Raw genomic sequence first — 11,791 nt, 5'->3', positions numbered from 1 at the left:
TAGGCTCTCTCTCTCAATGTAACAACCCCAAAATCCAATTATACAATATGTGTAATATTAAACCTCAATTTTGTTGTGTGTGTAAACAATAAGCAATAACGAAATTTAAACTCAATTAAATCTAGAAAATATATATGAGATTAATGGGTATCCTTGTCATAGAAGGGGATTTCCTCCTTGACGCCTATGTGACACAATCCTCACCATCCTAATAAAGTAGGAGAGAGTGTGTGAGTAGGTGGGGATTTGTACCTACTTTATGAGGATGGTGGGGATTGTGACACATAGACGACAAGGAGGGAAATCTCCTCCTATGACAAGGATACCCATTAATCTCTCTCTCTCTCCCTCTCTCCCTATATATATATATATATATATATATATATATATATATATATATATATATATATATATATATATATATATATATATATATATATATATAGTATATATTATATATATATATTATATATATATATATATATATGAGAATCAAAACAAGACAAGCCTAGTAAACTAAATTTAGAAAATTCTCAATAAAATCAAGAGTTGTAAGATGATAGGAGTTAAGGTTGAACGCCTCAAAAATGAAATTTTGATTCCTCCTCTTCCTGATAGCGAGTCGCGCGTGGCGAGCACCTTTGATCGCGGAATTATCAAAGGTGGGTTGAGAAGAGGATGACAGAAACACAAGAATAATTCAGTATGTGACGAAGGAAAATATCCTCTCTAGATTATGAGTATGAAAAGATTACAATCCCTCTCTCACAATCTCACTAGAATCAAGAACAAACTCTCAATTCTCTCTAAACCCTAATCTCTCTTGATTAGAATCTCTCTTTAGTTATATCTGATTGATTAGAAACCCTAAACAATCCCTTATATAGGTGTAACAACGTGGATGACAAAGTGATAAATAACCAAGCCCAAACCCCATAGGAATTCGTGCAAACAGAAACCCAAACGAACCAGAAAACCATCGATGAGTTGACTCATGTGCATATATGAGTCGACTCATGACACATGGGTCGACTCATGACAGGCATGAGTCGACTGGTCAGAAACTTTTGACAAAACGGCTGGGTTTCATGAGTCGACTCATGACAGGCATGAGTCGACTCAACCTGATGAGTCGACTCATGTGCATGTATGAGTCGACTCACGGGCTGAAAACTGGATGCTTCGATTCTTCAATTCGTCGTCTCGTTCCACGCTTCAACCTGTATTCCGCTGTGTTGTTTTACACCTCTATTCTCAAGTTACCATGAGAATCATCTATTCTCAAGCTCCCATGAGGATCACTAAGTTACAAAGAGAAGATACACTCGTATCATGGGTCCCCCCTTTAGGAACTTAAAGTCTCGTTCAAGTTAGAACTCAGCTGAGGAAACTCGTAAGCTCCTCCATCCTTTCTGTACCATTTTGCTTTACTAGGAACTGTTGACCCTATAGTTTTGATGATAATTTGGCAAACAATTTATTACTAATAAGTTTTCTAGTGTCTTTGTGTTTATGGTTTCTTTTCAGGTATTTCAACACAAGTCAGTCAAGCGTTAAAGATTCAAGTTCTATTGTGTGGTTTTACCTAGGTATATTGTTTAGTTTACTTACATATATTGTATGATTATATCTAAGCTCAATATATGTACACTTAACACGATTTTTGACGTTCTCTATCATATAAATGATTTTTCTTCAAACGTTGTTACAATAACTTTTATCTCATGCTTACAGCTCTTTAATATTTCATTGTATACATAGAATATATGCATAACATATATAAACATATTTACAAGTTCTATGTTGACTTTCACTTTCATATAAAAACAGGTTTTCTAAGCAGTTTTCAAAAATGGGTGGTTTTCACAAACGAAAATTGATTTTCTAAAAATTCTTTTTTAAACATGTTTATTTTATCATTTAGAAACTTTCCCCAAAGTTTCATTATTTTTTGACTTGATTTAATATTTTTTCTGGATTTTCAAACTAGCCCCAAAACCTGAATATGTACATATATCAGTTTTCGGTCGACCGGTACGGTCGACCGACAGTTGTTCCTTTTCTGAGTAAATTTCCAGAGAGTTTTCCGGTCGACCGGAATTTTCATCGGTCGACCGAAATTTCCATTCGTTCGACCAAAATTTATGCTGGTCGACCGCCAGCTTTTAAAAGTTCATGATCTCTGGGTTTTGAAGCTAAGCGGTCAACCGGACGTCGAATGACGCCGAGTTGTGCAGATAGTGTGTACGGCTAGTTTTTTGCAAATGGGTCTTTTGGTTCTTTACTTATTTCTTAGCTGTTGTTTTGGTGCTATATATAGCCCCATTGCTGGCTCTTTTCTCTAACCACTAAGATATGCCCAAAGTTTGTTTGTTAAACAGATATTAATCGGCGGTTTAAGAGCTGTTAAGAGTGTTTCGTTACTCAGTTCAAGAGAAAGTTTCTACAACACAGAAGAGGCTCTCATATCCTATGTGATCAAGTATTTCTTCAGCTCCTCTTGTTCATGTGAGAAGTTTTTCTATAACTCTTTCATATGCTTATTATTTTACTATTCATTTGATTAGCTTATTAATCATTGAGTTATTTTATTGAGTTTGATTCGCTAATTATCACACACACTATAATTGAGCCTTTTTTTTAGATATTTTCATATTATATAATTGTGGGTTAATGGAGGTGTGATTTTAGTGAGTGTGAGCTTGCATTGTGTCTCACTTGTTAATTGAGAACAATATTATGGTATTTAACTTTTATTTGTGAGAATCACTTGTAATACACTTGTACAGCCGAGAGAAGTGGAGGAGAAGAGAGACACGGGGGTCAAATCCAGATAGGAGTACGTCCGATTGAGCCGAATCCTAGGGAGAGGTGTAATCGAGCACAGTTGAGGACGGACGATACGGGCTAGGTTCCTACACTTAGTGGTTAAACGGTGATTGTGAGTGATTTGTAGTGTGGAAAGTTTTCGGTGGACTTGTAAACCGGTGTGTAGAATTGCGCTTCTAAACCGGATGTGATAGTGATATCTTCCTCGAGGTGAGGAGCGGGACGTAGGTCGTGGGATCCGAACCTCGTAAACATATCGGTTTTGTGTTGTTGCTTAGCGGCACTCTTATTCATGCATTTATTATTCATATTCATATCTTGCAAAATCAAATACAATATAATTTTAATTGCATTAAATGGATTAGATTAGCATAAAGACCCTAATCACCTCCCCTCTAGGGTCTAACAATTGCTATCAGAGCTTGGTGCTCTTTGATTTAAGGACTAACCGCCTTGAGTTAAAGATCCAAGTTATTGTATTTGTGCTAATCTAATTTTGATTACATTGTGCTTCTTGCATTTCATCTTTATGGATATGTATGATTCATCTTGTTTAGGATATGCTATTAATATTGCTCCTCGTTTGGATATTTTTCCCTATGCTCAATGGCGTATTAGATTCAAACTTTTCGTTCAATCTAATCAATTTGATTTATGGGAAATTATTGAGGATGCCTATGTTGTTCCCACATTGGAAAAATCCAAATGGTGTGAGAATGATAAAAGATTGTTTAACATGAATAAGCTTTTGTTAGAATATTTGATTAACGCTTTTCACTCATCGTTTTCTAACAAATTTGCTAATTTTGATTGTGCTCACGCTTTATGGAAACTTATTGAAGCACATGAAGGGAAATTGGAGGCTATTCAACAAGCGTTGGAAAATCCCGCTTTGAGTTCTAAGGAAGCCTCATCCCCATGTACAATACCACTAGGTGATAACCCTAATGAGGTATGCAATAACGATGACATTATTACTTTTGATGAACTTGCTCTTGAGTTTGAAAAATTACACAATTGCTATATTGATGTAAAGAGTAAGTATGTTAATATGAAATCCACTCATGAAACACTAGCTACTAAGTTTAATTTTATTGCAAATGAAAATATAATTCTTAAAGAATGCAATAAAAATTTGAAAATTGAAAATACTAGTTTGCTTCATGAAAAACGTGATGCTATGTTAGAAGTAGATAAGTTGAAATCTATGATGAGTAATCTTATTTATCCTACTTCTAGTAGCAATGCTTGTATGCACAATGATGAGTTGAATCAAATGAGAAAATGTATATCTACCTTAGATTCAACACTAAACACTTGTATTGCTAATAATAAAAAGCTTATGGACTTATGTGCAAAGTTCAATGTTAATTCTTCTAAGAAACCTATTCACTATGCACATATGTATGACAAAATTCACAAATGTTCTATTTGTGGTCTTAAAGGCCATTTAGCTCAATTTTGTCATAATGCACCAAAAATTGACAAGCCTACACATGATTGTGCATCCCATCAAGCCTCTTCATCAAATACACATGTACACACACATAGTGTAAATCATAAACATGCTTATGTGTATAAATATGATTATTGTGGTCATTTTGGTCATTTGGTCGTGTTTTGTTTCGATTTGAAAAGAAATTCTCGTTTGCAAAATAATTACAAAGGAAAATCTATTTTTGCAAATGAACCACGTGCATTCTATTTCAGTCAACGTAAACCATTCAAACCTCTACATTGCACAAATTACAATCGTATGGGTCACGTTTACAATTTTTGTTTTGATCGTATTGGTACACAAAACACGCCCAAACGGGTTCATAATCGGTGCACAAAATACGCCCAAACGGGTTCATAACCCTAGGGCCTTGGATTTAAATGATAGGGGTCATGTCCCAAGTTCTAGTGGTACCAAAATGATTTGGGTACCAAAAAGACTTGTATAGTATTTTTTTTAAATGGTTTGTTTTGTTTTTTATTTTTTTTTGAATAATTTCTTTTTTTTGGCTTTGAATGACAAATTATATTCCTTATGTCAAAATAAATTATTTATATGTTTTTAAGAGACAAAATCACTTATATATATCGTATAAAACTTTTAGTAGATTGTAAAACAAATTTCCAAAAGGGTTTATATTGAAAAATATCTCAAAAACCATTTTTTTTGTTTATCTACCCTCTTACCTTCTTTCGGTCGACCGACCCGGTCGACCGACAAACTCTCTGAAATCGTTCCGGTCGACCGCGTCGGTCGACCGAAATTAAATTTCCTGCAGCAGCTATGTTTTCGATTTATTGGGTTTCGGTTTTATTGGGTTTCTGTTTCAAACCCGAACTACTCATCATCATTGATCTAACCCTTGGAGACATCCTAACCGTTCACTCATCATCTCCTTGACCCGACTCTTCATTTTCCCCTCACTTCAACAATTTTTCCCGATCTATCGTTTCCCTTCACGGTCGCCCGCATCCATCGACCGAAATTCCCTCTCTCCGTCGATTTCTGTCAGCTTTTGCTAGGTAATGATTTCCTTCTCATCTATTTGATCCTATTTGATTACTCTAGTGATTGTTTTTCTTAATCTAGGGTTTTAGTTTTAGGGCATTTTGTTAATTTGCTCTAAATTTGTTTTTGTTTACAGGAAATTAAAAATTTTCTCTTGTCTTGTCTAATCCCTAACTTATCATGCCTCCTAAGCCCTCTAAAAAGGGATCTAGACCTGAATCTAGTTCCTCCACCCCAAAAGCTTCACATTATGAGGATTATCTGCTTTTTAAACCTCTTGTTAGGAAATATAGGGAACTATGTAAATTGAAAATCATTCCAACTAGATATATCAAATATCTTGAGTTAATCTTGTATGATACTCAGACTATTCTTCGAAATGTTGGATTAGATGAACTGCTAGATGAAGCACATAAAGTTCCCTATTATCCCTTTTTAGTTTATCTGTTTTATGCCAACTTGTCCACATCATCTTTTGCTGATGGTAGCTTGACCATAACCTCATCTGTTAAAAATATTTGCTATATCTTTTTCTGCCAACGAACTTGCAGGGATTCTTAAAATCCCAACAAGCGACGTTGAGCTCATTTGCTATATCTTTTTCTGCCAACGAACTTGCAGGGATTCTTAAAATCCCAACAAGCGACGTTGAGCTCAAGTCTATTGATCTTAGTGATCCAGCTGTAAATCAACTTATGTTTAAGCCTGGTTGCTCTTATCCCATGAACAACAATTCTCTCAATTCAAATGCAAAACTCATTGCTAGAATTGTTGCTCAAAACTTAATTCCTAAAACCGGTAGCTTTGATCATTTTGCTTCTGATAAGATTAATGTTGTTTATGCCATTTTTGCCAAAATCAAAGTGGATTGAGCAACTATCTTTATTAATAATATGGCATCAAAGCACACAAAATTTCTACCATTTGGCTCTTTTCTCACCCTCATCTTCAAACACTTCAATGTTGACCTCACAAATGAACCCAACATTGAATCTAAGAAGGATTTCTTTGATAGGGTTTCTATATCTAGAATGCAGATTTCCTTCTCTGATTCCACTCCTTCATCATCCTCTCGTTCCCGTTCTAGAGCCTCTACCTCATCCACTTCTGATATTTGTGACCGTCTGGATCGCCTTGAGACTCAAGTCTCATCTATTCAGAAGGATGTTAGGACTATTCTTTCATACCAGCGTCAGTCTCTTGGGATCCCTTCTAATTCTGAGTCTGATTCTAGTGAGGACTCTGCTGATGGCTCAGGCTCTTCTGATTCTGATGGTGATGGTGATGGTGATGATGATGGCAGTGGTGATGATGATGTTGGTGGAGGTGATGACTGATTTGAGTTTCTTTATGTGATGTTTTTATTTGTTTTTGATGTTCTCTTCTGGTTTGTAAAACTTGATAACTCTGTTTTTAGTTTGAGTGTAATAACTCTTATTAGTATGGATTCATGTGAACTTTTATGTATGGGTTGATATCAAATGCTTATGTGATATCAAATGCTTATGTAGTTTCATGTGAACTCCTATGTGTTCTTAATTGTTGAACAACCTATGTTTTTTTGTTGTTTCAAAATACTTATGTGATGATTTGTGACTTATTATGTTTAGTTTGTTTCTTCTATGATCAATGATCAATGCATAGTTAAAACTATATTCATGTTTTTGGTGTGTGGAAAATAAGTTGCTTTTAATGCGTTCCTTGTTTTATGTAATGTTTATGTTTGTTTAGTATGCGTAGCTCCTTTACATACTCTTTAGTGTCATTTATTATATTTGACAGGGGGAGCCTTTAACATACACTTCTTTATTTATCTATGCTTATAAACAGGGGGAGCTTTGCTCTTATCTTTCATTTTTCCCTTTTTGATGTTGTCAAAGGGGGAGAAAAATCCACATATAGTTCATATAGATCATATACTTGCTCCATATATGGTTAATGTGCTCTTTCATTGGTTCATATGACCATTCATATATGATTTGTCTATGTTTGAGTTATATGTGGGATTATCAGTTTATTGTGTTCATATTAAATTGTTTGCCATCATCAAAAAGGGGGAGATTGTTGACCCTATAGTTTTGATGATAATTTGGCAAACAATTTATTACTAATAAGTTTTCTAGTGTCTTTGTGTTTATGGTTTCTTTTCAGGTATTTCAACACAAGTCAGTCAAGCGTTAAATATTCAAGTTCTATTGTGTGGTTTTACCTAGGTATATTGTTTAGTTTACTTACATATATTGTATGATTATATCTAAGCTCAATATATGTACACTTAACACGATTTTTGATGTTTTCTATCATATAAATGATTTCTCATCAAACGTTGTTACAATAACTTTTCTCTCATGCTTACAGCTCTTTAATATTTCATTGTATACATAGAATATATGCATAACATATATAAACATATTTACAAGTTCTATATTGACTTTCACTTTCATATAAAAACAGGTTTTCTAAGCAGTTTTCAAAAATGGGTGGTTTTCACAAACAAAAATTGATTTTCCAAAAATTTCTTTTCAAACATGTTTATTTTATCATTTAGAAACTTTTCCCAAAGTTTCATTATTTTTGGATTCAATTTGATATTTTTCATGGATTTTCTAATCAGCCCCAAAACCTGGAAATATGCTCATGTCAGATTCTAGTTTTTTCAAATGGGTCTTTTGGTCTTTTACTTATTTCTAGCTGTTGTATTGGGGTGCTATATATACTCCATTGCTGCTCTTCTTCTCTAAGATCCAAGAAATTCAAGTTTTTTGTTTAACAAGTTATTAACAAGATATTAATCGCGTTTAAGAGTTGTTTCGTTAATCAGTTTTCAAGAGAAAGTTTTCTACAACAAGAAGAGGCTCTCATATCCTATTGGGATCATCATTTCTTCAGCTCCTCTTGTTCCTTGAGAAGTAAGTTTTTCTAAACTCTTTCCATATAGCTTATTTTTTTACTTTCATTTGATTAGCTATATTCATTGAGTTATTTATTGAGTTTGATTCACTATTATCACACACACTTATTGAGCTTGATATTTTCATATTATATATTGTGGGTTGTGGGGTGTGATTTAGTGAGTGTGAGCTTCATTGTGTTCTCACTTGTTAATTGAGAACAAATCATTGTATTTAACTTTTATTTGTGAGAATCACTTATAATACACTTGTACACCGAGAGAAGTGTGAGGAGAGAGAGACGGGGTCAAATCCAATAGGAGTGGCGTCGATTGACGAACCTAGGGAGAGGTTGTAATCGAGCACTTGAGGAGGAGGACACGGGCTAGGTTCCTACACTTAGTGTGTAAAGTGTGATTGTTGAGTGATTGTGTAGTGTGAGAGTTTTCGGTGAACTTGTAAACCGAGTGTGTAGAAGTTCCGGCTTCCAAACCGGATTGTGATAGTGGATATCTCCTCGAGGTGAGGAGCGGGGACGTAGGTCGTGGGGACCGAACCTCGTAAACATATCGTGTGTTTGTGTTTTGCTTAGCGCACTCTTATTCATCATTATTGTTCATATTCATATCTTCCAAAATCAAATTAATCAATATAATTTTAATTAGCATTTAATTGGGATTAGATTAGCATAAGACCCTAACCCCCCCCCCCCCCTCTAGGGTCTAACAGGAACCTGATATCGACGTACAACTGGAAACGACTCCTTCGTTTCTCGCCTCATCGTAGTCGTCTTCTGCTCTAACATGCAACTCCTTTTCGATGGCTTGTCATGAAGTCTAATGCACTGCAAGACGAACTTCTTGCTTTCATTTACTAGCCTCTTCGCTCGTGTCACCGTCGCCAAGTTTGCCTCCCTCGGAAGAGACGCCGAACGAAATATGAACTTTTCACCATCCATAGTGAATGTGTACTTCTGAGTTCGCCTTTCGTAGATCGCGTATCTATCCCATAAGTACGAATTACCCAGTATAACCTGACAAACATCCAATAGAACAACGTCGCACGTGACCTCGTCAATATACGACTCGTGGAGCGTAAATCTGATAGTGCATTGATCAACTACACTTAGTCCCCTCTCCTTCTAAATCCACCCTAATGGATAGGATTTCGGATGCTTGACTGTCTTCAGACCCAGCTTCTGAATCAAGGCCTCGGATATCAAATTCTTTTTGCTGCCTAGATTAATAATGGTATCAACCAAACTGGTCTTCACTTGCAACTTCAGCACAAAGAGCTGCTCTCGGGGGTCTTCGTCCTCTTTCGTGGCCTGTTTTCCTGCCATAAGATTAAGACTACTGTTGGGCTCTGTCATCCCAGGAACTTCCTTCGGACCATGTGCTATCACGTATGCCTTTTTCTCCTCTTTTTTCTTCAACCCCTTTGGCTTCAAATGAGGATACTTATCCCAGCATCGATCAGCGATATGTCATGTCTTCTCGCAGTGACTATAAATCAGTTCTGCTCTCCCTGGATCACCCTTCTTCTCCTCCTTATGTTTGGAACCACTAGACTCACCTCCCGTCTGTTTTCTATCTCCTTTTGCCTTGTTGCTCTTCTTTTGCTTGCCCTCGATGGCAATAGCTTTCACGGTTGCCTCTGCAATAGACTCGACCGTGAATAGATTCATCTCCTTCCGGATGTATTCGTTCAGACCCGTAATGTACTTCATGAAGATGGAGTATTCATCCGTCGCGACATTTAGAACCATCGCTTGCTGCTGGAACTCCGTCGTGTACTCTTGAACGGTCTGATTGAATCTTTGGCGCAAGCTGTACTACTTGTACCAATGCTCCTCAAGGAACCCCACTGGATAGAACTGCTTTTTCAGTAGCTCCTTAAACTTGTTCCACAACACCGCCTTCTTCTCCTGCTTGCAGTAGGATTTCCACCACGTCAACACATGCCCTGAAAGCTTCAAAGTCGTGAATACAATCTTCTTCTCGGATGAATATCCATAGAGCGTGAAATACATCTCCATACGCTCGATCCAATCATTGAGCTTCTCCACATTAATGTTGGCCTTCTTGTTTTGATGATGATTTACAAACAATTTACTTCTAATGTTGTTTGTCTAGTGTTTGTGTTTTTGTATCAATTGTAGACAAACAACATGTTGGAGGATGGATGGAATTGCGCATTCACGATCATATCCAATGGAGGTTGGTGGAATTGTGGAGTGAAGCTTATGCAATTCAAATTGAAGATCCAAGTTCTAGCTTCATCCGCAAGTGTACCAAGTTGAGCTACATCGAAGATCAATCAAGCTTAGGTATATTTAGTTTAGGTGTTATATTATGTGTGTTAAGTACTTTAAGCTCAATATCATATACACACACAGTTTATTGGTTTCTATGTATATATATAGTTATATATATATGTACACATTTTGGATTTTGATTTTTCCACAAACAAAGTTTTTACTAGCATATAAATAAATATTTATATTCATACATGTTTGTTTTTATGTGGATAAATTGGTTTGGTTTAATTTCATAGATATGAAACAAATATATATTCATATTCATACTCATATGTTTCATATTCTATTATATTTGTGAAAATACTATATTCATGATTTATAGACTTCATAACAATAGTTTACATCCTTCTTTAAGTATATAAAATCATTTTGTATTATTCAAAACATGGTTAAGCTAAAATGTCAAAACTCATATGTTCACATTTTTATGTTTTGGACTATTTTGCAAAATGATGATATTTTTTATTTGGGATGTCCTTTTTGAAAACAATTTTTGTAGCATGTTTATTATCAAGCCTACAATCATTTCCTAAAGTTTCATAATTTTTAGAATTTATTTGATATTTTTAAACAGGGTTTTAAAATCAGCATTTCACTTTCAAACCTGAAATATTTTGTATTAGTTTGCGATCGACCGTCACGGCCGACCGCGCCTATATTTTTCTCTGAGTAGGCAGCAAAAACTTTTGTGGTCGATCGTGGTGGTCGACCGTCAAGCTGAAAATTCCCACGGTCGATCGCCACGGTCGACCGTCGAACTCTCTAGAAGTTTTCTCTGCTTTGATGACCTTCGCGGTCGACCGCCGCACTGTCAAATCTGCTCCAACGGCTAGTTTCCAGAGCCGTTTTTGAGCTGGTTTTTTGGTCTTTTCTTAGCTTTCTCTTGGCTTTGGGGTTTCATATAAATACCCCCTTATACCTCAGTTTTCAGTAGCAATCCAAGAGGTTTAACAAAGTTTTAATCAATGGTTTACGTTTGTTTAAAGTGTATTTATAAGCTTTTAAGCATTTGAGTATTTCGGTTTTGTGAATCAATTCCACAAGAGCTTGAGGAGATCATCTATTTGGTGTTTGAGCATCCAACTCTTCTCCTTCCACTCTTGATCTATTAAGAAGTTTTCTAAACTCAATCTAGCTTTATATTTTACATTGTTTGATTATCATTTTATTAAGCTAGTGTTCATATTGAGTTTAGTTGATTTTATTTTCTTTTTGTTTACACACACACAACCATTGAGCTTATTG

Source organism: Asparagus officinalis, chromosome 10 (assembly GCF_001876935.1).
Source record: "Asparagus officinalis chromosome 10, Aspof.V1, whole genome shotgun sequence".
NCBI classification, from domain to species: Eukaryota; Viridiplantae; Streptophyta; class Magnoliopsida; order Asparagales; family Asparagaceae; genus Asparagus; species Asparagus officinalis.
Note: the sequence above shows the minus strand (reverse complement) of the source record.